The sequence below is a fragment of the Bos indicus genome, chromosome 23 (assembly GCF_029378745.1).
Source record: "Bos indicus isolate NIAB-ARS_2022 breed Sahiwal x Tharparkar chromosome 23, NIAB-ARS_B.indTharparkar_mat_pri_1.0, whole genome shotgun sequence".
Lineage (NCBI taxonomy): Eukaryota > Metazoa > Chordata > Mammalia > Artiodactyla > Bovidae > Bos > Bos indicus.
In genome coordinates, this window is record NC_091782.1 from 44300975 (window position 1) to 44328739 (window position 27765).

The 27765-nt window shown below is 45.9% G+C and overlaps 1 long non-coding RNA gene and 1 pseudogene across 1 annotated transcript in view; both read left to right on the forward strand.

Moving 5' to 3' along the window:
- The first annotated feature begins 2929 nt into the window (after window positions 1-2929).
- LOC139178912 (uncharacterized) overlaps window positions 2930-27765 on the forward strand; it is a 42045-nt gene continuing 17209 nt past the window's right edge. Inside the window, exon 1 of the long non-coding RNA XR_011563323.1 lies at window positions 2930-3008. This is a non-coding gene — a long non-coding RNA (uncharacterized lncRNA). The remainder of the gene's footprint in view (window positions 3009-27765) is intronic.
- LOC109576984 (tumor suppressor candidate 2 pseudogene) lies at window positions 3182-25817 on the forward strand (annotated as a pseudogene).

A 27765-nucleotide genomic window follows, 5' to 3' on the forward strand; every position in this document is an offset into this window, starting at 1 on the left:
GTTAGGGTTAGTGCTAAGTACAGATCACTCTTTTAAAGGGAAGGAAAATTAGACTCTACTCTTTGAACAGAAGTGTATCAGAGAAACTTGTGGACATATTTTAAAACCAAAAAAAATTCTTTGGCATACATTGCATGTTTATTGTTTATATTCCAAGCAAAATATGGGTTTTTCACAGTAGGGGTAGCTGCTTACATTATTGTATTCTCAGAACACGGTGTATGTATCTGTTTATTGGTTGTGGAGAAATTGGGTTCAGAGGCCCAAGTAGCTTCTTCCAGGTAGAGATAAGTTCACTGTCTGACTCAACTTGGATCCAGATTTTCATAAGAAAATACAATTCTATGTGCGGTCAGATCACATCTAAATAATGATAGCAAAAACAGGGCTCTTTTGCTATCCTGTAATTTACTTTTCCAACTTTTGGCTACTTACATGATCTCAAACATCTGGATTTAAATTGGAAACATTTCATTAAAAATCCAAATGTTTCCAAATATAGTAAAAAAAGAAGAAAAAAGCTACCCAAACCCCTTGGTAAATGAGTAATTCTGCATGTTGAATGGCTATCTTGTTAAACACTTAACTCCCCTCCCCAATGTATGTTATTCTATGTGGAAAGTTTCTAATGTAATCAAATGTTAAATTGGAAGTTTGGACTGAGGCAAAAGGTATCACAGAAATCAGATAGCAAAGCAGGTGTGCAGCAGGGCACCGAGACACAAACGCAGAAAGAAAACAGCTGGAAACTTACTGCACGACTTCTGGGCCCATCTTCCAGAAGCCCCTCGCCCAGCTTGCGGTGCAGTGCCCGCAGAAAGAAAACAGCTGGAAACTTACTGCACGACTTCTGGGCCCATCTCCCAGAAGCCCCTCGCCCAGCTTGTGGTGCAGTGCCCGCTGATCTCCAGAAGCCCCTCGCCCAGCTTGTGGTGCAGTGCCCGCTGATCTTACGAGGAGGCTTTTAGAATAAGGCAACCACTGCCCTGTAATCAAGGAAGAGCTTCCATGGGATCAGTGTTGATGAGTGTCCTCTGCAGGCAGAAGGCACAAGGAACTGGAGGCTCTCTCCTCACCTAAGAAAGCCAGAAGAGTCGTGGAGATTTCCTGAAGATTCATCCAGGAACAGTGAAATCATTATCCTAAAGAACAGGTTTAAAGAAATAGTGGAAAATAAAAGTAAAGCTCTTCTGTGTTACGATTAATCGTCCCTCTTGCATCCTCTGTGTTTAACATAAGGCGCCATTAAAATAGACCGCAGGTGTCTCCTGTCTTTTAAGAAACAGTACACGGGGAGTTATTAAGAAAAGGTTATGTTAGTTTCAGTGTTACTGTGATTAATGCAATAATGAAAGAAACGTGGACTTGTCCATGATAACGCCTTCAAGGAAATCAGTACAATGGCGCCTCCGAGGTTTGTGGCGATGTGTGGAGGTGTTTACGTGGAATTCATTGTTGGCATAGGTTTGTTTCCGGATTTCCTGCCATCTCATTTTGGTTGCTGCAGTGTCCGTTGTCATTTCTCAGTTTTCCGTGTGTCTCTCTATTTAAGGCCTTCTCTTCTTTAAAATGGCAGTTGGCGGTGCTCACCAAAGTTCCATGCAGAGAAAGCTGGTGGAGAACCATGGATAAAGGAGTTCTGATTCAGCTTATACATTAGCTAAACAACAAAGGCGGGTACACATCAGGTGTTCACTGATGCCAAGTATTTGTTGAATAAACTTGCCTTTATCTTTAGTAGGATTTTTCTCTACACAATTTTCATTCATTAACGGATTCAGAAAGGGTCTGTATTGAGTCCCTACTGCATGCCAGACGCTAAGTTTGTATCACTCAGTTCTGGCACTGAGTTACTTGGTCAACTGCTTCTCCTCAGGTTCCTATATTCAGTGCTAAACTTTGTGCTATATAACTTGGACCAAGAAATGGATTTTCCATGTCTTCTGAAAAATGGCAAATCTCGTATGTCACTTAGATGGATTTAGCAGATGGGGGGTGAATTCTCATCCCACAAATAGCAGAGAATTTGCTATGTGATCTGTTAGTAATAAAACTAAACACTTTAATGTGATGTTTTAATCCTCCTGTTTGCTTTAATAACTATCTTTATATGGTACTTTCACAACAACCTTCTAAGTTAAAGTTAGGACAGCTAGTCTGAACTCTGTCACATGTGAGGTCAAAAGTCCTAATGACCAAGTCAGGGCTAGAGCCAATTTTTACTTTTTGAAATTAGGACTTTTCCCTCTTAACTCAGGGCTCTAGGGTCCATTTCTCTGTGGTTTAATTTCTCCTTATGTCGAATTGGGCTGAATTTGATGCAATGCAGATTAAGCATTTAGAGATGTGACTGAACATCCTTGTAGCAAAATGGTTTACCCTGAGCTTGAAAGGTGTCATCCGTGCACCTGTTTTGGAGTCTATATACTTCTGATCTTCTGCTTTGTTTAATAAGTGAGTTGGGATACCAGAAATGGAATTGGAGTTCAAGAGTGGTTTTCATGCATCAAGTCCTTGGCATAGGGTCCCCAGGAGCAAACCTCTGCCTTTTAAATGCCAAGAGGCTGAAGGAAAGCCCTCCTGCCAAAGGCTAGAAGCTTTGGGAGGAGTTAACCCTCCCCAGTGGGTCCCTGGAGATGCCTCTTGAGACAACAGGGAAGGACTGAGGCTGATGGAGGCACAGGGTGTCCTGACGACTTCCACGGCAGAGTGAAGCCACAGGGAAAAGAGAACTTGCTAAATAAACTGTAGTCCATCCAGACAATGGGATTATCCAGGGCTAAAAGGAAACAAGCTATCAAGCCACAAAAAGGCATGAAAAACTTAAACATACATTACTAAGTGAGAGATGCCCAGCTGAGAAGGTTCCATACCACACAGTTCCAACTATACAACATTCTAGAAAAGGCAAAACCATGGAGACGGTGAAAAAAGATCGTTGGTTGCCAGAGTTAAGAAGGCTCGAGGAATGAACCGGCGTTGCACAGAGGATTTTTCAGGCAGCCCAGGTACCCTGTGTGATACTGTAGTGGTGGATACATGTCACCATGCTTTGTCCAAACTCAGGGGCTGAATAACAGCAAGTGTGAACCGGCGTGTGAACGATGGACATAGGACTGTGGTGATTCTGGTGGGTCAGTGCAGGCTCATCAGTCCTAACGGGGGTCCCGCTCTGTCGGGGATGCCGGTAATGGGAAGGGGACTGTGCGTGTGTGGGGGCGGGGGGTCACTGGGAAACCTCTGTACCCTCCTCTCACTTTTCCTGCAAATCTAAAGCTGTTCCAAAAACTCGAAGTCTTTTAAGGAGAGAGAGAGAGAGAGAATTTGCCTGCCCTGATGGTGCTCCCCTCTTCCAGAAGCTTGGATTCTGGTCAGGGAACTGTCAGGCTCCCCTTTCTGGTCAGCATGGGGATGAGCAAGCCATTGAGACTGGAACTCATTGAAGGTTTGCAGCCAGCTCCAGCGTTTCCCTCATTGCACATATTGTGTGGGGACAATGGTCTGATCAAATGTTTCCTAATTTCATTGTGGACTTCCTCTCTAATGAGTCTTTCTCCCAGCTCTAAATAAAGAAGACGCTAGCAACGCGACACACACTACAGATGGGTCACCCACATCTGGGCTTTTCATTTCACAAGGCAGGGTGGGGGTGGGGGCAAAGTGAAGCAAGACGTGGCTGGCTTTTCTTATAAAAGGGGTGAATGGGGGAAGGGGGCCCCCAAGATGAGGGAGCGTGGCCGAATCATCCAGCATTGTTACTGAACGACAGACGCGTCCACTGGGACTAATTACAGTGACGATGCCAGGCCGTCACGGACTCAAAGCTTGCGTGCTCCTCTCTATGCCAAGTTCTCAAATCCGGGCACCTGGATTGCACCTATGAAGTTGGCATTTACCAAAGAAACCATGTGCAGATGGCTATTTGCATGTGAAAACCCGGGCAATTGTGCGTGTGAGAGAGCAGGAGCCGCTGTGCTCAATTATCAGCCTCTCCTGAGATGTTGGGGGCGGTTTCTGGTCCCTTGGAAAACTAGCCTGCAGTCTGCCCATGCGGATTTGAGTTCATGTATGAGCCACGAGCCCAGGTTTCAGAGACATGGCTCTGATGCGTCGTTATGTAGGTGTTGACCACTCTCGACATGCCCCACCCTGCTGTAGCAGGTGTGAAGCTCACAGGGTGCCCTCGATGGACTTGGATCCCCAGGTCCCACTTCCACTACAGCCATCTCCCAAGGCACAGCGGCAGGAGAGGGTGGAGTCTGAGGAGCTGCAAACCAATGAATTCACTTGAGCCCTGGGTCTGCATGGTTTTGTAGGAGAATCATGCAGAATCATTTCTCCTGAGAGAAACTGAGACTCCAAGGGTGAAGTTAAATGTGTGACAGAGTAGGCTTTGAGCCAGACCAACCTCTTGAGCTGTCCTTCCTCTGCCACCTCCCCAGGGTACTCAGTGAAAGAAGGTGGGGCCCGAGGACTAAGATGTCCATCTGTTATCATTCTTCTGTACAAGAGGGTCCCCTCTTTTTGTGTGTGAGCCGCACTGGGTCCTGGAAGGACGACAGTTCCAGCCTTGGAGGCGTGTGTTCGGTTTCCACAGTCCACGCTTCCTGTGGTCAGCTTGGAGGGTCACAGAAGCAATTAGGTGCTGCGTGGGGTCTGTCTGTCTTCTGCTTCAGACTCGACTGTGCCTTCGGCCGACCCCTTTGCCTGGCCTGCTCCTGTCTGTCTCCTTACTTAAACATGTTCCATGTTTCCTTCAGGCTCAGATCAAGGTGCACCTCTTCCTGAGAACACTACCCCATGAGCGGCGTAGGTGCCCTGTCTCAACTATATGGATGAGGAATTGGTCACAGAGAGGTCAGATGACTAACCGAAAATCGTAGAGTCAGTAAGAGACAGAGCTGTGATCTGAACTGGCTCCCAAACCAGCACTCCTAACCTTTACACGTGCAACTGCTCCCATTAGAACAGTCTATCTTTTATATTAGAGAAAAAACACGAATCTCTAAGGCTCCCTTGTAGTCTTAGAGGCTGCTGTGGAGCTGGACACGCAATGAACTCGGTAGGTTTTCCATGCAGATAAAGAGTGTGTCCTGACCCTGGACGGACCCCTCCCAGCCCGAGGTTGAAGGTGCATTTTTGATGGCTTTGTAACAGGGCCAGAGGAATGCAGCTGACAGCCGGGAGGGATAGGGGACTCTGGGCCTTGTAGCATTTTTATGCCACCAACTGGCTTTGGACACTCTTCCAGCCCAAAGCAGTGCTCCTCAGAGGGGCGGTGAGACCCAAGGGGAAAGTCACATCGTTCGTCCTCTGGAGCAAAGGCGTCGCAGAACCACACGCTCTGTCACCAGGTTGGTGGAACTCCGAGATGTATTATCTACTGCAGCTCCAGGTTTTCTCCTAAGATCCCACTCAGCAGCCGTTGTCTCCTTTGCCCGCCATGCTGAAGCTCCACTTCCCTTCTCCTTCAGAAGCTGCCACATTAATACCCTCCAAAGACAACCGCAGAAGAGCTTTTTGTTTGTAAGGCCCTTGACTACTGATCGAAAAAGGAAAGCAGTAACCAAAAAAAATTACCAAGATGGAGAAGCAGTAAGTAGCTCAGCATCTTAACGAAGTTCTTATTGTCTTGATCCCTTGGATATAGTTTTTAACTCCCTCTAGGTTCTCGAGTGGAAACCTCAAAGGTAACTTTGGTCCTCTTCTGAAGGTGGACCTGCCGAACCTTCCCACTGTCTGCTGATTCCTCCTTTAGCCCTGTTACAGGGGTCGTGTCCTCCCTGATATGTCCCCATCCTGAACTGCAGTCTGCTTCTTAGGTTCCAGTTGGTGTTAGACTTTATGAAGACCTCTATGTTCTTCTGATGCCTGCTGTAAATGACTGTTGCTTCTCTGGGTCTTTTCCTGAACTCACGCAAGGCCCCTCCAGGGGCAGGAACTCCCCTTCTGCTCTTCTGTCTCCTTGTTTGTTGATGGGGTTTATTGCCCAGACCTTATTGTCTACACAGCAATGGAGAAATAGTTTATGGCTTGACTTGGGGCTTTACCATTGAAAAGTACCTAATTCTCTGCTAACAAATTAACACTTTTATCCTTACCATGGGCCTTTAGGGAGATGTCTTTTTGTATTTAAAAACCATCTAGTAGATGTTAGCAAATGCAGAAGTAAGCAAGTTGGTTGAGCCAATCTGGCTGGGACGAATGTCTGCTTGGAAATGACATCCTAGGTTATGCTGGCATGAGTAAGGAAGTGAGGAGTTCCTGGGGTCGAAGGAGACCTGGAGATGGATGTGGAGGTGCACAAAGAGGACATTCAGAATGCTCTTGTATTCACATCACATACTTCAGTGTACATTGGTGATTGGGTGCCAAAAGAGCAGAGAGACACAGCTAGGAAGAGGTAAGAAAGAAGGAAGTAGGGTAAGAGGAGTTGGAGGAGGGGCAGCCAGTTCTGAGAGGCAAGGCTAGAGCCCAGAGCATCGTGCATAGGTTGGGAGAGGCTGGATGCAACGAGACAAGAGAGATGGGGAGATGACTAAAGAATGAGCAGAGCCTAAAAGCATGTCAAGTGAAAGCCAGGAGCCGTGTGAGGCAAATAAGGACTATCAGCCCCGAGATTCGCCCTCCCTTCAGTATGGGTGGCCTTTTCCCGTTCTCCTGTCTGCACTTCCTCAGGCAGTCGTGAATGATGAGGCCACCCAATGGAAGCAGTAAGTCTCTGAGACTTCGGTTATTGTTCCACTCTTTTCCCCGCTAAGCGATTCCTTCATGATATGGGGCAGAGGGTTGTAGGAACCGTTCCCAGCAGACCACCACGAGCTTCTCATGGCAGGAGCTGCCCTGGAAAGGTACAAGATTCAGAGTAGATTAAGATAACAATGATCGTCATTTTGGCAATGGAGGATCGCATATATGAGACACTAAAAACCTTATGGTGCCGGTGATTCATTTTATGGGAATCTGGCCTTGATTCAGAAGACAGTGCTTCTGGGCATGTAGCGATGAATTCCAGGACTTAGTTCAACAATTTAAAATACGCGTTCCCCTGAAAAACAATATCAAGACTATATGGAATAATAATAATGTCAACTATTGTAACCGGAAGGTGAATTGTTTAAAGTAATCCACTCAGCATGGGCTTCCCTGGTGGCCCAGTCAGTAAAGAATCTGCCTGCAGTGCAGGAGACCCGGGTTCAGTCCCTGGGTCAGAAGGATCCACTCCAGTATTCTTGCCTGGAGATTCCCATGGACAGAGGAGCCTGGCAGGCTACAGTCCATGGGGTCACAAAGAGTCAGATACAACTGAGCAACACACACACACGCAGTCCACTCAGCAGAGAGTTTTTAGTGAAGGAGGCGTACTAGCATCATCTGTTCGCAGATGATAATGTAGTAACGCAGAACAAGAGCCACTTTGTGCATTTGTCACATTAGATATCCAGTAAAGATACGTAAAACCAGTTAAGTATTTCTCCAGTGCTCATAGTTTAACTTGGTCCAGTTCTGCTTCACTAGTATCGACATCCTCCCCAGGATCCTGGAAGGATTCTGTTGCTTGGTCTGACATCTCCTGGCCATCTTTTCCACACAAGGACCCTAGTCTTTATTTCATGCTCCATTATTAGTCTCCACATTGCTATGGATCTCCTAGACTTTATGACCTGTGCTGGTCATAGCACATAGGTCATCCAACTCTGGTTCTCTTCTCCCAGAGTCTGTCCTCCTGGGATGCTGGGACACTCATCTCAGAATGTGCTCCCTCTTAATACTCTTCTTGAATCAAAGAGCTGGAAACTTACTTTTCTCTGAGGAAGGTGACACCAGCTCCTGTGGGGAAGCCCATGAAAGGTGCTTTTAAAATTTTTATTGTAGAAAAGAATAGGATGCATTTAGTTTAAAATTCAAATGTAACACTTACTGCCCACAGCCCTCGGCTTGGAGCCCCTTTCCGTCTTCAAATCCAGCGATGGTGGATTGACTTTTTCTCACACTGCCTCACGCTGACCTCTGCTTTCATCATCATGTCTCCTCTGACTTGTCCTTCTGCCTCCCTCTCCCTCTTGGGATCAGATTGGGCCCAGCCAGGTCCTCCAGGAGAATCTACACATTTCAAGACTAACTTGTTCACATCTGCATATCTCTTTCGCCATGCTGATAGAATTCCCAGGTTCCAAGGATTAGGATGTGAACATCCTTGGTGGCCATTGTTCTACCTACCACAGCTACGTAAATACCGCTCACTACATTACTCTAATGTATGTCGTGGTGAATCATTGTATTCCCTTTCTGTACAACTTTTAAGTTTTCTTTGAAGCTAATAATTATCTTTTCCCGCACTTGCTTATTTTTAAAAAAAAAAACAACTATCTCATTAATTCGTTCCTGTCCGATAAACCTGACAATCTTCTCCTAGGTCCTAAACAGGCCAACTTTTGTTGTTTAGTTGCTCAGTCGTATCCGACCCTTTTTCCGACCCCATGAGCTATAGCCGGCCAGGTTCCTCTGCCCATGGGATTTCCCAGGAAAGGATGCTGGAGTGGATTGCCATTTCCTTCTCCAGGGGATCTTCCCGACCCAGAGTTTGAACCTTTATCTCCTGCAATGCAGGTGGATTCTTTACCACTAAGCCACCTGGGGAGCCCAAACATGCCAACTAGTCTTCATCTTTCTTTTCTTAGGGCCACTTCTCCAGAGCATTCTGTCTTCTCCAGTTTGGAATTTTGCTCTTTGGGGATGGCACATAGATGTGAGACTTCCTTCACTATTATCCTGCAATTTCCCAATGGCTGCCCCTGATCCCATTTTGTATAGTTTTAGTCTCTCTGTTTCTAGGATCTTGTGTTTTTTTCCCTCTGATTTACTCTCTTGTGTTACTGAACCACATCTTTCAGTGGCATCTTGAGCAAGAACACAGAGAGGGAAGTTCTCCAGTGGTTTACCCCAGAGCCATCTCCTCCTGCTCTGTGGCCTGGGAGGCTGACATTTATGGAGACAACATTGGTAGCCTCCTTGCCTTCTGACTTCCAGTTGACTTTGGTGAGTGGGAGATACGGAAGTTGAGTGGGAGGAAAAGGAATTCGGGGTCTTTGTTCTCCGGCTCTCTTCTTTTTGAGCTATGAGTTGGTGGTGGCCATCGCCTCTGTCAGTGGCTGTCTCCTGTGGCTGCAGCTCTCTCCAGTTTGGGGCACTCAGCTCTGTGACAGCTCTCCACTCTGGGCAGCCCTGGGGAATCTTACCATTTCTAGTTGGCTTCCCCAATAAATAGTGAATCTCCCCAGTCTGAGTGAGCCTGCTGTTTTCCACTCTGACTGACACAAGAAGTAAATTTTGAATTCACTGCAAGTTTGAAAATATCTTTATTCCATCCTCACCCTTGGGTGTAGAATTCGAGGTTGAAAGTCATTTTTTCTTAGCACTTTAGAGGTACGGTTCTGCCTTACAGCTTTCATGGTCACTTTTGATGACACGAGTGTGATCCTGATGCCTGATCCTTTGTATGGGACTCATTTGCTCTGAGGAAGACGCAGATATCTGCTCTTTATCTCCAGTTTTCAAAATGTCATGCTGCGCTTTGGTACATGTTTATTTTGTCTTACTCAGAGTGCTATACAGTCAGTGGCCCCTTCCATCTGAAAAGTTCTGAGAATTTTATTTTCTTGTTCTTTTGATAATTTTCTTCCTCCCCCTTATTTCCATTTCTCTTTTGCTGGAAATCCTTTTAGTTGAAAGATGAATCTCATGGACAGGTATGTTAACTATCTTGAGCTTTTCCTCTTATTTTTAAACTTTTTGTTTGGCACTCCAAGAGACTTTACCACCTAATCCATTTCATTTTTTATTTGCATATCATATTTTGATAATGGGCTTCTTTTGGTGGCTCAGCGGTAAAGAATCTACCTGACGATGCAGGAGATGTGGGTTTGATCCCTGGGTCGGTAAGATCCCCTGGAGAAGGAAATAGCAAGCCACTCCAGTGTTCTTGCCTGGAAAACCACATGGACAGAGGAGCCTGGCAGACTACAACCCATGGGGTTTTACAGAGTCAGACATGACTTAGCAACTAAACATGCATTTTTATACTTTCCTATTTTTCTTTCATGGATGCAACATACTTTATATTATCTCCTTTTGTCTCCTATGGTTCAGTCAGTTCAGTCGCTCAGTCGTGTCTGACTCTTTGCGACCCCATGAATCGCAGCATGCCAGGCTTCCCTGTCCATCACCAACTCCTGGACTTCACTCAGACTCACGTCCATCGAGTCACTGATGCCATCCAGCCATCTCATCCTCTGTCGTCCCCTTCTCCTCCTGCCCCCAATCCCTCCCAGCATCATAGTCTTTTCCAATGAGTCAACTCTTCGAATGAGGTGGCCAAAGTACTGGAGTTTTAGCTTTAGCATCATTCGTTCCAAAGAAATCCCAGGGCTGATCTCCTTCAGAATGGACTGGTTGGATCTCCTTGCAGTCCAAGGGACTCTCAAACACCACAGTTCAAAAGCATCAATTCTTCGGCGCTCAGCTTTCTTCACAGTCCAACTCTCACATCCATACATGACCACTGGAAAAACCATAGCCTTGACTAGATGGACCTTTGTTGGCAAAGTAATATCTCTGCTTTTGAATATGCTATCTAGGTTGGTCATAACTTTTCTTCCAAGGAGTAAGTGTCTTTTAATTTCATGGCTGCAGTCACCATCTGCAGTGATTTTGGAGCCCCAAAAAATAAAGTCTGATTAGGACTTACTTAAAATTTTAGGTCATTCAGATTTGCCATCTATGCTTAAGGATGAGTCACCAAATTTCTGATAGAAAGCTCTGTTTGCATGAATGGAGCTTGTTAACCCTTGGGTTTCACTCTTGAGTGATCAAAAATTGTCAGTCTCCGTAGGTTTTTTTCTGTCAGTCTGATCAGTTTCCCCAGAGAAATTTTCTAATCCAATGCTGTCCAACTTGTGTGGTGATGGAAATGTTCACTATCAGCCCCATCCAATATGGTAGCCTGTAGTCACATGTGGCTCTTCAGTACTAGCAAAGTGACTAGTATGGCTGGGAAAGTGGATTTTAAATTTTGTTTAATTTTACCTAATTTAAGCTTAAATAATTGCTACTTATTTTGACTAGTGGCTACCATATTGGACAACTCAACTCTAATCTTCTGCATTGGCTACTAATCATCTCCTCACCAAGATGGAGGAAAAGTTGGGGGCCTCACTATCCAGGGTACAGACTTACACCTAAATTGCCTTTTGCAGCAAGGCCCTCGGTCTGCCCTCAGCTGTTCTGAGTACGGTTTACTTTTTGACTTTGGAAATCAAAGTCTACTTCTCTAAACTTCTAGTCTTCAGGGGGCGTGGAGGGGAGGGGGAGAGTCACATGACTGCACGAAATCAGGGATGAAATCTGGGGATCTTGGTGCTACTTACAAAGTCTTCCAACTGGTCCTCCTGTTTTCCTTGCCTTCTAAGGGGGCTGGAACTCAAAGAGCTGGGTTTTTCCAAGATCTTTTAGGGGAAACAGTTTTTTTTTTGGCTCTCTCGGCTGCAAGTTTACATTTCAGCTCTCCCTGGGCTTCTAAATCAGCTGCAATCTACCTTTTGGCTCTCAATTTTTATTGACATCAGTTGTGTGCTGTTGTCTCCTCTTCAGGTGTCTTTGGCCACGTGGCTTGGAGCCACTTTTTATTTCTTGCCTGCATTTTAGTGATGTTCCGGCAGCGAGAGAAGAATGGGTGTGTCAGCGCCTCCAAGCCGGCAGCTTGATTACTTGGTTTCCATACTCACTTTGTCCAACTCTTTCGCCAAAGGCATGGGATTGTTTATTTCCCCTACAGATGTTTTTGTGCTGCTCTAAAATGAAAGCTAGTGTACTAGCTGCCGTTGCATTATTTATTCTGTCAAGGAGCAGGATATCTGTGAGGGGGCCAGAATTCGTTGGTCCATTTTCACGGCGCTGTCTTCAGGCTTCATCTGGTGGCTCTGGAAGGACAGTCACGGGTGCTTGACAGGAACCTACCCCTCAATTCCTGCTGCATTCCTACTCGCCTGCTCGTACAAGGGAAACCAGGGTTATAAACATACCCTTCCTGGCTGTAGAAAAATGATTTGCTTCCAGGATTCTTTTCTCAGTTTTTTCTAAGAATCCCTAGGGGTATTCACATGTGTCTGGAAATCAGTTCTGGCCATTTGTAAATCCATTGCTGGCCAAGCCAGGACCACACAATAGTCTCGAGCTGGAAATTTCCATTAGGTGGTCACTCTCAAGCTGGACTATTTTTCCCACTGCAGTGCAGTTAGAGGTTTCATTGTTGGTGAGAACAGTCCCCTTCCACTCCCAAAAGCAGAGAAAATGAGGCAGATCCCTGAGCCCCTATATCAGTTGCCCGTCGGAGATGAGAAACAAGTTCCGGTGTTGGGGCAGGTCTGGATGTTACCACTTACCTCTAACCTGGTGTGGCTGAGCTTTGACTTTCCAGCTCAAGCCCTAACAGACCTGTTGGGATGGGGCATCCCTCAGGCAGAGACCTCCGGCCCCTCTCTGGAGACCTTTGTCAGTCTCTCCAGACAAGGTCTCCAGGTTAAGAGAGAGAATGACGCCCCTCCTCACATGCCCTGCCCAGCTGCATTGTAACAGCAAGAGGTTCACAGTAAATTTGCCCGGAGCTGATGTAATCGGCTGTATCCACTCACACTTCCACCTCCACCCCAGCACCCAGCCTCCTCACTCACATTCTAGCCCTTTCAAGTCAGTTTCCTCTCTGAGACGTACTGGAGGCTCTTTCTACCAGCCTCCACCCAGGACTGCTACTCTGCACCGGGGCCTGTGTGCTAAGTTGCTTCAGCCATGTCCAACTCTGTGCGACCCCATGGACTGTAGCCTTCCAGGTTTCTCTGTCCATGGGATTCTCCAGGCAAGAATACTGGAGTGGGTTGCCATGCCCTCCTCCAAGGGATCTTCCCGACCCAGGGATTGAACCTGGGTCTCTTCCATCTCCTGCATTGGCAGGTGGGTTCTTTACCATTAACGCCACCTGGGAAGCCCCACCAGCCATGCTTCTGTATTCTAGAAACCCAAGGGATATAAGAGCTCAACCCACTTTTCCCTCCACTGAATTCCTACATAGATGTCTAAATTCAGATGAGAGCTGGGGGGTCAGTCACCCTTCCCCACCCCTCTGTCCCAATTTCAGGAGCCAACCATGTCCCACAGGCAAGTCCAACTACAGCCGTGTGGGACAGTTTTGTCTAAGGCAAAACTGTGTGAGCCTCACAGGGTGGTATGGAAATTTTAAAAACTGGGATCTCTCTTTATTTTCTAATCTCATGCTTTAAATTTTTTTACATGCATGTTTTACTATGTACTAGCCATGGTCAAACATTGTTTTGAACATTTGTTTAAAATTAGGGTAGGCAAACCAGTACTGTCCACAATATGGACCTGGGGGACTCAGAGGCCTCAGAACCCTCATTATGTTTGTGTATTTAATAATTTACATTTGTAGGTTCACCGTGGTACACTTTCATGTGGATATTATGCCTGTTTACTCTTTTTAAAAACTAATTTTATTTATTTACTTAGGGCTGTCCTGGATCTTCACCGCTATGTGGGCTTTTCTCTCTCGTTGCTGTGTGCAGGTTTCTCGTTGTGGTGGCTTATTTTGTTCCAGAGCACAGACTCCAGGGCATGTGGGCTTCAGCAGTTGTAGCACCTGGGCTCTGGAGCACACGCTCAATAGTTGTGGTACACAGGCTTACTCTGAGGCATGTGGGATCTTCCTGGATCAGGGATCGCACCTGTGTCTCTTGTACTGTCAGGCAGATTCTTTACCACTGAGCCACCAGGAAAGACCTATTTACTCTTTTTTATTTATCAATAGGGTGGCAAAACTGTTTTGCTTTTGAGTTTTCAGGAAATTCACACCACATTTGCCTACCAAGTCTTTAATAGGTCCATGCAAACATTAACATTTAAAACAGATAACATTTGAACTTATTAATACTGTTATTAACTAATCTTGTTGCCTTCATTGAGATAAATTTCAGTATTTTTTCCAACTTGTGAAACAGCTGGGTTTTTTTGTTTTGTTTTTACATTTGTTTACAACTGCGGTGTAGTTAATTGCTTTCAATAGCAGAAAGCCTTGATGTTATAGGTTCCATTTTCAAAATTTCTTCCAAATCTTCAGAAATGTGAAAAAACCCAGACAAAGGAATTCATTCGTCACAGTAAATGGAACTGTATTATCCACAGGAAGGTCCACTTACACATCATTCGTTGTGGTTGCTGACTCACCAGACAGACTTCAGGGCTGCCTTGCTGAGGTGGATTCATGTGAGGTCACGCCGAAGCAGGCAAGAAGTGAACAGCACAGACACTGGCTGCAGGGTCAGTGTGACAGGTGAACACGCGTGGAGAGAACAGGAAGGGCTGGGCTTCGATAGTTGCATAGGTTCTTAAGATCAGTGACTTATGTGCCATCAAGGCCTGAATTCAGGGATCTGTTGTCTAGCAGTGGTGAATTCCATTGCTCACCATCCTTCATGATGGCTCCCAAGGATGCCCACCTCCAGGTACTCACATCTGTGTAGTCTCCTCCCGCACTGGGCCAGGGGTGATCTGTGTGATCATGAGAATACGGCAGAAGTGATGGTGTGTCACGTCCAAGGTCAAGTTCTGAAAGACACCTTGGCTCTTGTCTTGGATGCTTGCTCACATTTCTTTCTTTCTCAGACCATCCACCCCCTAGGGAACCGAGCTGTCATGTTAAGAGCAACCGTGTGTGGGTTCCTGTGTTAAGTATGGGGAACACAAGAGAGAAGGCACAACCCCTCTTTTTAATGTAATTCTGTCTCTTAAGAAGACAGAATGTTCTCAAGTAAATGCTGTGCAGGGTACTGTATAATTGTGCATGCTTAGTCGTTAAGTTGTGTCCCACTCTTTGTGACCCCATGAACTGTAGTCCACCAGGCTCATCTACCCATGGGATTTCCTAGACAAGAATGCTGGAGTGGGTTGCCATTTCCGCCTCCATGGGATCTTCCCCGCACAGGGATCAAATCCGCATCTCCTGCATTGGCAGGGGGGGTTCTTTCCTGACGAGCCACCAGGGAAAGCCCATACTGTGTAAGATAACAGTGGAAAAAGCAGACTTTCCAGGAACATTCAAGGAGGCTACATACATTTCAACTTTGGTTTGCTGAAGACCCTTTTGAACCAAAGAAGAAGAAAGTAGGTGCCTTTGAGGCATATAGGGAAAGGTGAAGGGAGAGGGGGTCCTTTCAGGCAGACAACTGGACATACAGAGAGAGGGAATTGGGATCAGTAAGGATTTATCGGAAAAAAGAGGAATTTATTGGCATTTTAATGGGCTCCACTGAAAAAATAAAATATATATTGGAGGAAACATCTGTCCTCTAAAATCACACACTTCCCAAGACTCGAAGCTTCAAAACAGATCTGTCGAAACTCTTAGACCAGTGCTGTTCAGTATGGTAGTCACTAGGCAGAAGAACACAGTCCATTCTTGAAATCTGGGTCGTCCAAATTAAATGTGCTGTGAGTGTAAAATACACACCAAAATTCGAAGACGTAACCAAAAACAGGTGAATATCCTGTTAATAACGTTTGGTATCTACTACATGTTGAAATGATATTTTTGATATAATGAATTAAAAAGAATACCTAATTAAGATTGATTTCAGCTATTTCTTTTTTATGTTTTTAAAGGGGCCGCTAAGTTTAAAATCCTCTCGGTGGTCTGTCTTCGTGGCTTGTGCCATCTCCCTCTTGGGCAGCGCTGGTTTGGAGGCTGCTCTGGCATCAGCACTGTGGAAGAGGAAGAAGGAACGGGGTCAAGGGATGTTGGGAGGACCACAGCCAGCGTGCTTTCCTCTACCTTCAGTCTGCTGAGAGGGTCTAGAGTGAGGGAGGGAGCTCAGCTGGAGAAGAGGCGGTGCCAGAGCTCAGGATCCAGAGGAGGGGGCATGTGTGCCGAGCAGCCCTGTGACTGTGGTGTTGATGTGAATTCTTAGTGAGTAACGTGTGATAATGATTTAGTTATACCCTCCTCCCATCCAAAGCTTTTTGGTTCAGGATTCTCTGGACTGTTGGCATCACTTTTGCAACTAATATTAGAGCATGGATGGGATGGAGTGGGAGGGAAGAAGGTTGCTAAGAGAAATGGAAGGGGCACCCATAAAGACAGCAGAGCAAAGGTCTATCTTATCTCTTTAGGAAAGTTGAGGACATATTCCACATACTCTGCCAGAAGGTCTGAGGTTCTAGCAAGTCTCTGTCACTCTATATGATTTAGGGTCCTTGCTAGGTGAATTTTGGGGTAACCCGTTATCTTTATCTTTTTGACTTGTGAGAGACTGAAACTGGGCTTTATTGGACTAGACAAGATGATAGGAGCTCCCAGGTCTAAAGAGCCTACCACTGGCCAATAACCCCGGGACTGACAAAGTCAATAGTTGGAGGTTATCCAGGCCCTTGGCCAATATGCTGCAACAGAGCATTGATTCTGTTCTAATCTCTGGCACAAATTGTTCTGCGACCTTGCCAAAGCATCTCTCTGTGTCTTTATATCCTTACTGGTTAACCAGTTTCCGGATCTGAAGAGCCAGAGTGTGCTGTAGATTTACTTCAGAACATTTTTTTAAGTGCAGTGTCAATAAGAACATCGTGCTTTTTCAGGTAGAGAGCACTCTGAAGGAGAGTAATTGATGGTGTTCCACGCCTCTCTGGGATACTGGATATTAATAGAAGAGGACGCTACCCAATTCTGGGGATGTTGCAGAAGGCAGCAGTGAATGCTCTTGCCCCTCCAGGTTCCTCCAGACTGTTGAACAACACGTGGTCTGAACCAGCACCACAGAGCAGACCCTGGTGGGCTGTCTGTCCTAGAAGATATTATGTAGAGTTTGAGTTTGTTAGGGCTGACACAACAAAGAACCACAGGCTGGGGGCTTGAACAACAGAAGTGTATGGTCTCACAGCTTTGCAAGTCTGAGGTCAAGATGCGAAAAGGGCTGGTCTCTTCTGAGGACTGTGAGGTCTTAGAATCTGCTCCAGGCCTCTCTCCTAGGCTCTGTGGGTTGGTGCTGCTCAGCTTGTAGATGCATCGCCCTGATTTCTGCCTCCATCTTCACACGCTGTGCCCGTGTCTGTGTCCAGGTTTTCCCTGTCTATAAGGACAGCGGTCGTGTTGGATTAGGACCCACCCTAATGACCTCAACTTTAACTTGAGTACTCTATAAAGACCTTGTATCCAAATAACATCACATTCTGAGGTACCATTTAAATTTGGGGTTGGGGACACAACTCAATCCTTAACAAACTCTATTCAAGAGAAAGATTGATATGTTTTGCCTCATGTATGTATATATATATATGCTGCTGCTGCTAAGTCGCTTCAGTCGTGTCCGACTCTGTGCGACCTCATAGACGGCAGCCCACCAGGCTCCTCATCCCTGGGATTCTCCAGGCAAGAATACTGGAGTGGGTTGCCATTTCTTTCTCCATATATATATGTATGAGTGTATGTGAGCAACAACAACATATATATATATATATATATATATATATATATATATATAATAGTTGAAGTTTAAAAAATTATGAAGCAGACTCAAGAAACTGAGAAATTTTGAAACTGGAGATTGAGTCATTCAGTCTGTGATCCTGTGAGACAAAGATTTGGAAAATATGAAGGGAAAGTTAAGAGAAAACAGGACTAGAATGATGATCTCTGCCAATGCTGTCCAGTAAAATCTTCTCTGTTGATGGAAGTGTCCCAAATCACCACCTGTGATTAGTAACTATTATTTTGGACTTGAGAGGTTTACCTCTGCCTAATCTGTGTTCCCAGAGAAGGCAATGGCACCCCACTCCAGTACTCTTGCCTAGAAAATCCCATGGATGGAGGAGCCGGTAGGCTGCAGTCCATGGGGTCGCTAAGTGTCAGACATGATTGAGCGACTTCACTTTCACTTTTCACTTTCATGCATTGGAGAAGGAAATGGCAACCCACTCCAGTATTCTTGCCTAGAGAATCCCAGGGACGGCGGAGCCTGGTGGGCTTCTGTCTATGGGGTCGCACAGAGTCGGACACGACTGAAGCGACTTAGCAGCAGCAGTCTGTGTTCCAGAAGGAGATAATTAGAATGGGGAAGAGGCAATATCCAAAGAGATCATGGCTGAGAATTTTCCAGAATAAAGACCCCAATATTTATTCTAGGAAGCCCTTAAATCTAAACAAATTAAATGAAAAGAAGTATACACTGTGACCTCTCCATAGGCAGACCGCAGAATACCAAAGAGAAAAAAGAAGGTTTTTTACAAAGCAGCCAGTGAGACAAACCAGATCATCCACAAAGGATTGGCGATGAGACTGATAGCTGTTTCTCATTGATGTTGGTGGAAATTCCCGGACAAAGGATCCATATCTTCAATGTACTTAGAGAAAATTTGTCAATCTACAATACTGTGCTGTAAAACTACCTTTTAAGTATGCAGCCACAATAAAGACTTCTACAGACAAACTATATCTGGTGGCGCTTCCCAAGGAAAGACTACCACCTTAGAAAATTTCAAAAGATCATTTTAAGAAGGAAAATCATTAAAAATAAATAAATAAATAAGGAAAATCATTCAAGGTGAGCATTCTGAGATACAAGTAGAAATAAACAGCAAAGATTTAGGTAAACCAAAGTAATGACTGTGTAAAACTATAAAAATAATGTCTAGTTTGTGTGGAAATCTAGATCAGAAAAGCTAATGTATTATAGAATAACAGCATGTAAGCTGGAAAAACCTTGACCACAGTTAAAGAGATATGAGGTCCTTATCTTATTTAACTGGAAAAGTAAACGCTAAAGAATAGACCAAAGCCTTTAACTTTCATACAAAGTGGAATAGGAAAAGAAATAAATAATCACCGATCCAGAAAAAGGAATGGATGCAGATTGAATCAGCACAATTAGTGACCCTGACCAAATGGATCTGTGTAGAGCATGGCACCCAACTGTAGGAGAAAATGTCCTTTTCCCCCAAAGCATATGAAATAGTAATGCAGATTGTTGGAATGCTAGGCCATAAAACTGGATTTCAAAAGATTGTACTCACCCATATTGTGGTCTCAAACCACAAATAAAGATACAAATGATATGTTAAATGAGAGCTTCCCAGATGGTACAAGTGGTAAAGAACCTGCCTGCCAATGCAAGAGATGCAGGAGACCCTAGTTCGATCCCTGGGTTAGGAAGATCCCTTGGAGGAGGGCATGGCAACCCACTCCAGTATTCTTGCCTGGAGAATCCAATAGACAGAGGAGCCTAATGGGCTACAGTCCAAAGGGTCACAAAGAGTCAGACACAACGAAGCAACTTAGCATGATCTAATATGTACTAGGAAAAGACGAAATCCTAACCCTCAAGCTTTTCTTCTTGGGACCAGATGGTACATAAGAAAATGAATGAATGAATAACAATTACAAGAGGAGAGAAGCACATTGAACTTGAAGAACATGCAGCAGTGTAAAGCAACAGAGACCAGGAGAGAGGGCGAGCTGGTGGTGGCTATTTTAGACTTCAGGATTCTTCCAAGGACAGGAACTCATGCCGCCATTAGGAAATGGAAAAAGCCCACATCCTAAGTAATAGAGTTGGGATGAGCTCCCAGCCTGATGCCTTCTGCACGCAGCCATTTGTGGCCGGGCCAAGGTTGTGGGTAAGCAGGCTGCAAAAATTTGGACAACAGGATGATGCAGGTTAGATAAGGGGTCTCCAGGACTTTGGCTCCAGAAACTCTTATGAGCCTTTATGTCCGAGTCTCTCCTCTCCCTGAGGCCCACGGCCTCATGTTGCCCTGGCTCTCTGGCCCTCCTGGCGGCTCCACCAGCCTTCTTTGGAAGCTCCATGCTCAGACTGTTATCCCTCAACCTGCTTCCGTCAGGCTTTGTCCTGATCATCCAGGAGCCTGGCAGGATGGCCAGAGCATCAGGCGGGGGTGGGGAGGCATAGCATGCCAGTTCCAAGTCCAGCTGCGCGACATCGGCCAGGCGGCTCCCTAGGCCTCCGTGCCTTCATCTGTGAAATGTGGAGGCAGACCATGACCTCTGGGAGACCTTCCAGCACTAGATGCCCTGCGGCTGGGGGCTGGGTCGGTGCTAAGGATCTCCTGACAACACACCAGTGTAGGAATGGGAGGCTCCCTCCCTGTACACATTCACCTTTTGAGCAAAGCTTTTGCTCACCCTAGCCCAAAGAAGTGGGGTTTCATCAGCTTCTCAGCCAAAGTGAAAAAGTTGGGGTGGAGGCTGCCATCTGAGTCACCTTTGGCCTCCTGGGGAGCCAAGAGTACAACTGGGAGGAGAGCAAAGACTTCCTACAGCAGGGGCGTTGTGTAGCGTTTTGAGGGATGTGAAGGATTTCAATAGATGGGGAAAGGCCCTCCAGAATAAGGGGGCAATGGGAACAAGTCAAGGGGGTGGGGAAGTGGGTGGCACAGGTGCCCTGTCTATAATATCCCTGGGTGGGACAGCAGCCCACGAGAGTCAGTGCCCAGAGGTGCCTATGAGAGAGTGTGTAACAATAGCCATCTCCACCAGAGACTCCTGTGTGCTCTGCATACGTTTACAAGTTTATTCTTCAAACTGAGTCTGTGAGGTCAAGCATTACCATAATCCCCATTTTACAGGTGATGAAACTGAGGCCAAAAGGGATCGACAGGGAGGAAACTAGGATTTGAATGCAGGGCTGACTCTAACTGACATCAGGAGTGGAGAATTCAGGAGGGCTGAGTTGGGTGAAAGAGCCTGGGAGCTGGGGATTTGAGGAAGGAGCCGGCAGATGTGAAGAAATTCCGGGTCTGCGCACAAGGACATGAACAGAGAAAGTCGTGAGGGGCTGACTCTGGTGGTTGGTGCCTCTTTGGAGTAAAAATGTTCATAATGAAAGTTCTGCTTGACAGATGATAAAGGCTCTGGAGGGACTCACGAAGGAAGACAAGTGTGTGCTGTGCATTATCCTGACGCAGTTACTGGAGAGAGCGGGAGGATGCGAGGCTTGTCATTCTGTCTCTCGGGGAGGCAGCCAGTAGTGTGTGGAGTGGTGGGCTGGTAAATTGCTCTACACACACACACACACACACACACACACACACACATGCATGCACACACACACACATGCCTTAGTTTGTAGCATCTGCTGACTTCATGGTGTCAATACTCCCCCAGAGGCTGATTTCAAGGTATCACTGTGATGTCACTGGACACAGAGTTGGGAAGACAAGTGAGATTCAAGTCTCAGAATAGCCCTGAGATTTGTCATCGAACTAGATTTGGGTCTGGAGGGATAGGATAGAGGCCAGAAGAGTCGGGTATCCGATGCATTGCTCTTCACTCCTGTATCTTCTTGTCTGACCAGCCTCTTTCCTCCTGTGGAAGGGTTTTCTGGGGGTATAAAAGAAGAAAAGATATAGACTGTGAGAAAGGGCAAAGGTATGTGAGATCTGCCCTCCCTGGACCACACCAAGACCCTTCCCCTAGGGACCCTGCCCCTGAGGATCAAGTTCTCCATCAATATGTTGTCGTTGTTCAGTCGCTAAGTCACGTCTAACTCTTTTTGACCCTGTGGACTGCAGCCCTCCAGGCTTCCCTGTCCTTCACCATCTCCCAGAGTTGGCTCAAATTCGTGTCCATTGAGTCAGTGATGCCATCCAAAGATCTCATCCTCTGTTTCCCTCTCTCCCTCCTGCCCTCAATCTTTCCCAGCATCAGGGTCTTTTCCAGTGAGTCAGTTCTTTGCATCAGGTGGCCAAAGTATTGAAACTTTGGCTCCAGCATCAGTCCTTCCAGTGAATATTCAGGGTTGAGCCTAATCTGGTGTTCCCTTCCTGAGGTTGAGAATGTGCCCCCAGAAGCTTGGGAGAGGCGGTGTGCCATAGTGGTCAAGAGACTGCCTGAATCTGAGCACAAGATCTACCACTTATTAGCCATGTGACCACAGGCAAGTGGCTTAACAACTCTCTGTGTCAGTTGCCTGCTCTGTAAAATGGGGGTCATGTGCTTACTTCACAGGGTTGTTGTGAGGGTTAAACTGTTACAAGTAAAGCCCTTAGAACAGTGCCAGGAACATAGTAAGTGCCAAATGAGTATTTGTCACCATCATCACCATCATTATCGTCTATAATCGTTACTCCCATTTGCTGATTTTCTGCTTTCAATGTAAACGGAAGCTATATTTAGTAATATAATTATAATGCACAAGTTACAATTTATTCTCAAGCCTGCATGCCTTAAAAATTTCTCCAGGTTTATAATAACTTCTCAGGGTGAATATTTCTTAACGATAGCTACAGTTCTCCGTTGGTTTTCAGTATGTATTTAATCTGGCCACGTGGACCTGGTGGAAAAGCGTAACTCCTATTCCAAAACCACCTGGTGGGCAAAGGACTGTCCTATTTTAGATAGCTGGGTAGAGAGAAGTGCCAATCAATGGATGACCAGTTTCCCATCCAAGGAGATGGTAAGACTCTGCCCCTACCCTCGTTGTAGGCAGAGACACCTCCCATCTTCCCCGAGGGACAGAGGTGTGCTGTCCAAGTCTATTCTGCATTCTTAGTGACATGACGTGTCAGGGTCTAAACGTCCTTCAGAGGCATCCAGTTTCATCTGCTACCTGATTTTCCTGTACAGCATCCCTTGTAGTGAGCACCCAGCTTCTGCCCTAATATAGCCAGTGATAGAGAACTCGGTTTCCTTAGGATTCTGTTTCTATTTTCAGATAGCTTATTGCTGATGTCTGGCTCTACACATGGAAAGTCTTTCTGCCTTCCCAAAGCTTGCAGGTACTCTTCTGGTTTAAGCACTTTGGAACACATAAGGTAAGTTTAATTTCTTTTCCATAAGGCAATCTTTCAATTATTTGAAGACAGGCATCCTATCCCTCTATGTCTTCTCTTAATAAGCAAGATGATTCCTTCGTTTGTTCTATGTATAGCTTGGTTTTAGTTTTCTTCACCTTGCTGGCCGTTCTCCCTGAAATGCACTTCAGATTGTATGCCTCACTTTTAAAATGTGGAACCCAGAAATGAATGCAAAATTCCGGGTATGTTCTGAGTAGCACATAGTACAGGATGGAAATGCTGTCCTCCATTATCAATTCTTTACTTTTATTAGAGTTAGCTTTGGTCACTTTCAATATTTTGCAGCCACGTTGCTTTCAACTGATATTGGATCAATTGTTGACTAACACTCTCAAGGCTCTTTAAAAGTGTCAGCTGCCTTTACATCGAATTTCTCCTCTACATGTACTGTAAGATTTTAGCACTCAGATCCTGGACTATTAACTTTATTAAATCTAATTATTTTTAAATTCTGCTTATCATTCCAGCCCATCAGAAGTATTCAAGCGTATATAGGGCCTGTGAACCATTTCTCTGACAGATTCCGGAAGACTAGAAAGCCCTCACTAGGTTTGACATAACTCCATTAATGAGTATTCTCTGGATATGATTTCTGAACAGTTAATAACCCACTCACATGTTCTAGCACCAAACCCATTTTTTCTCTACGTTAAGCACAAGTATATCATTAGAGACATCACCAAGTGTTTTGCTAGTGTCCAGATGCCTGAATGGGAATGTGTGAACATTGTCTTTATCTGCCAACCTCCCACTGAGGGATGGAAATGGGCTGGACTAACGGGGTGTGTTCCTGTGAACCCATGCTGGGTTCTATAATCACTGCTTTGTCATTTGGGTGCCCATTATAACAGCGCTTTAGTAATACATTCTGGAATCTTGTCTGAGATCCATATCAAGCTCAATCATCCGTAGTTTACAGAATCCATTTTCTCTCCATTTTAGAAAATTGGAAGGCTATTTACTCATTTCCAGCCTTCTAAGATCTCTTGACTTCTTCCCAAACAGCATGCCTATCCTGTCCCTGATCTCCCAACTCGTCCCAAATAGAACTGAGAGGCATTTTGTTTTTGCTGTTGCCTTTTTGTCAGCCTGAGGTCATTTTGCTAAAATACTGTCTCTGTCACTTTCTTACATGCCTCTTAAATGTGTGTCCTTCTTCCTATCCTGTCCTTTAAAATCAGAGCTTCCAGAGCACTGTATTGCAATTGTAAGTGAATATTGGGGTTACTCAGGGAGATTAAAAAGTTATGCTGATTTCTTACCCTAGACAAATTGAATCAAAACTTCAGAGAGTGATGCAAGCATTTGTATTCTTTTTTTAAGTCCCCCAACAGACAGCCAAAGCTGGGACTGTAATGGAGTGATATTAGTTTTGTTTGTTTCTGGTTTTGTGTGCAGGTTTTTGTTATTCGTTTTAGATTTTTTCTCTCTCTCTCTCTTTATCATTGACCTTACCTGTATCTGCATTGTGAGATTTGACCATTTGAGAAATTTCTGAAACATTTTGAGTGCAATGGACCTTCATTCTTTATGCCTCGGAATTTTGCTTTTCTTTACCTATGAATCTTATCTGGGAATCACACTGTCGCCATGTCTGTTGGCTCACAGTCTGTGAGCTCGGTGACCTTTGCCCTAAGACTCCTTTTTCGTCGTCTTTGATAAACATTACTTTATCCTCGTAGGTCAGAATTAAATCTAGGACAGTAGTTTTTCCATTTGTGTGCTTAATCTTTTTGGAAACTTGGGCAAGGCAAGTTTTAGGCTGCTCTGCTTTGGGCCAAATGAGGCTTTTAGTAGATGTTGATAGAGTTGAAATTCCCCATCATTACCAAATCATGCTTGTAGTCATTTTTTAAAAATGTATTGGGAACCTATTACACTTTTTATTTATTTGGCCCATTGGTCCAGTCTATACATTGGTGGTGGTTTAGTGGCTAAATCATGTCCAACTCTTACGACCCCATGGACTAACCCTCCAGACTCCTCCGCCCATGGAATTCTCCAGGCAAGAATACTGGAATGGATTGCCATTTACTTCTTCAAAAGATCTTCCTGACCCAGGGATCAAATCAGAATCTCCTGCACTGCTGGCGGATTCTTTCCTGCTGAGCCACAGGGAAGCTGATCTGCATATTGTACACGTGCTGTTCTGTGCTTAGTTGCTCAGTCATATCAGACTCTTTGTAGCCCCATGGGCTGGAGCCCTCCAGGCTCCTCTGTCCGTAGGATTCTCCAGGCAAGAACACTGGAGTGGGTTGCCATGCCCTCATCCAGGGGATCTTCCGAACCCAGGTCTTCCGCATTCCAGGTGAATTCTTTACCATCTAAGCCACCAGACAAACCTAATTTTTCCTTAGAGCTGCTCAGAGAGTGGTAAAAATACAAATTTTAGGATCTAATCCCAGAATGTATGATTTAGTAGAAATCGTAACAAGAAATTTCATTTTAAAAGCCCCTTGCAGGAGCCTTTGGAAGGCGGCGGCGGCGGCATCTGTGAGCCAGAGTCCAGTCAGGGCATGGCGGCGCCGACGGCCCTGTCAGAGCCAAATTACCGCGGGGCCCGCTATGGCAGCCCTGACAAGAGCGCCGGCGGCTCCAAAGCTCGGGGCCTGTGGCCCTTGACCTCAGCCTCAGGGCCGGTGGCCCAGAGGCGGTGGTCGCTGCGCAAGCTTTGGTGCGACAGCCAGGCCGAGTCGTGCCCCACCTTCGCATTCATGCCCCGCGGCTCCATGTTCGATGACGAGGATGAAGATCTGCCTCACGAAGTCTCTGAGGAGACAGTCGTCACCAAGAACGGGCCAAGCTGAGGCGGGTGCATCAGAACCTGATTCCTCAGGGCACCGTGAAGCTGGGCCCACCTGGATTTCCCTGTGATTCTCTATGAGGTATGAGACTGGGGCGGGAGTGGCAGGCATAAACACCCCCTGCTGCAGCAAGACACCCCCAGGCTCAAGGTGTGGCTGCCTTTGAGGAACCGAGGCTGCGGCCACAGCCGTGAATAAATTCCACTGGCCTGGAACCTTCAGCTGTGAGCCGGGCAGTCCTACAGCGCTGGTTGGGTGTTGGTTTGTAAGTGGACTAGAGATGACTGGTTGAGAAGGCAATGGCACCCCACTCCAGTACTCTTGCCTGGAAAATCCCATGGACGGAGGAGCCTGGTGGGCTGCAGTCCATGGGGTCGCTAAGAGTCGGACACGACTCAGTGACTTCATTTTCACTTTCACGCATTGGAGAAGGAAATGGCAACCCACTCCAGTGTTCTTGCCTGGAGAATCCCAGGGACGGGGGAGCGTGGTGGGCTGCCGTCTATGGGGTCACACAGAGTCGGACACGACTGAAGCGACTTAGCAGCAGCAGCAGCAGAGATGGACGGGTAGCTGGCAAGGCCTGATGGCAGAGTTACCAGTCCAACTTCCCTAACAAGGAGCATGGCCGGGCACCTGCCGGTCAGAAATGCCTGCTTCCTGTGCCCTTGACTGGCCTACATTCTTCCAAGCTTGCCCAGGGCCCAGCCCTGCTAGAGGCTACAGCACTTTACAAGCCAGGTCTGCCTTCTTCCCTCCCCAGGGCAACCGGAGCTCTACAAAAGTGGGAACGTCCTTTCCCTCCCTTCCTTTACCAGCCGTTTGCTACCTTGATTCCTCCTGTGTTGGACAGAGGCTGGGGCAGAACAAGCCTGATTCTTCCTCCCTACCTGCCCATTTGTTCCCAGGATGGACAATTTGCTGTCTGTTATTAGGAGTAGGGACTGGGGTGTGGGAGGTTTCTCCCTCTACCCAGGGCTGGCCTGATCCCTCCCCACTGCAACCAGTTGCTGCCCCTCCACCCCAAGTTGAGAGCACATACGATGGGGAGCAGGAAGGGCTCCGGATGCCTGTGCCCCATCCCACCTACTGTATCTAATCCCCCTTGCCCTTACACATCCACCACCCTGTGGTAAGGCACAGCACCCTAGGGCTGGTGCCAGTCGCTCTGAGGAACCCACCACCCCTTTCCCTACAGTATACCCATCCCTTCAGGATCAGTCAAGAGAAAAGTACTGGAGCCCTTGGGATGGGGGCAGAAAGGAGAGAAAACATTTAAAATGTGAAAGCTTGTATAGTCCAGTCCATGATGTTGTTGGGGTACAGTCTGATTTCTACATAGAAATTATTATTTTTTTTAATTCCTTACTGTGCAAACTCTGTGCTTTAAGCATCTGAGAAATGGTTTGGGGAGGGTACTCCTCAATCTAGGAAGGCTGTTGTGTTATTTGTTCAATAAAATTATTTGTAGACCCTGAAAAAGAAGAGTCCCCTGAACAATGTTGATAATGGGCCAGATTTAATAAGCCCTGACCTGTACCACAACAACATCACTTCTATTCTTGTCCCCTTATCTCTTGGCTCTTCAGCTCGTATCCATCCACAGGCCCATGAATTCCACAAAGATGTCTGTCTTCTTGGCACAGTGTCTGGTCAGTCTCTTCCTGTAACCGGCCTATTTGTCTTAAATAGAGCATATGCTTCCATCAGCCTTTTTCAGTTCTGTATCTCTTCTTTCCCAAGCCTGGTGAATGAAACAAGTTCATATTTGTTGCCCTATCTTCTAAGAATTTCTTTCAAATTATCCCCAATTTATTTTGTTACTCATGCTTTGCTGACAGCATAAAATAAGACTTCTCAGATTAGAACAATCTTTTTTCTACCCCCTGCTCAGTTGCTTTCTGGTTAAAAAAACATCACCAGACACTTTATTCATTCTTACATATTTGCTCTATGTAATATCTTCTGATTTTCACAGCAATCAGTTTTATGGATTTATCTGGACATTTTATTTGTCGTCTGTACTTTATGTTTA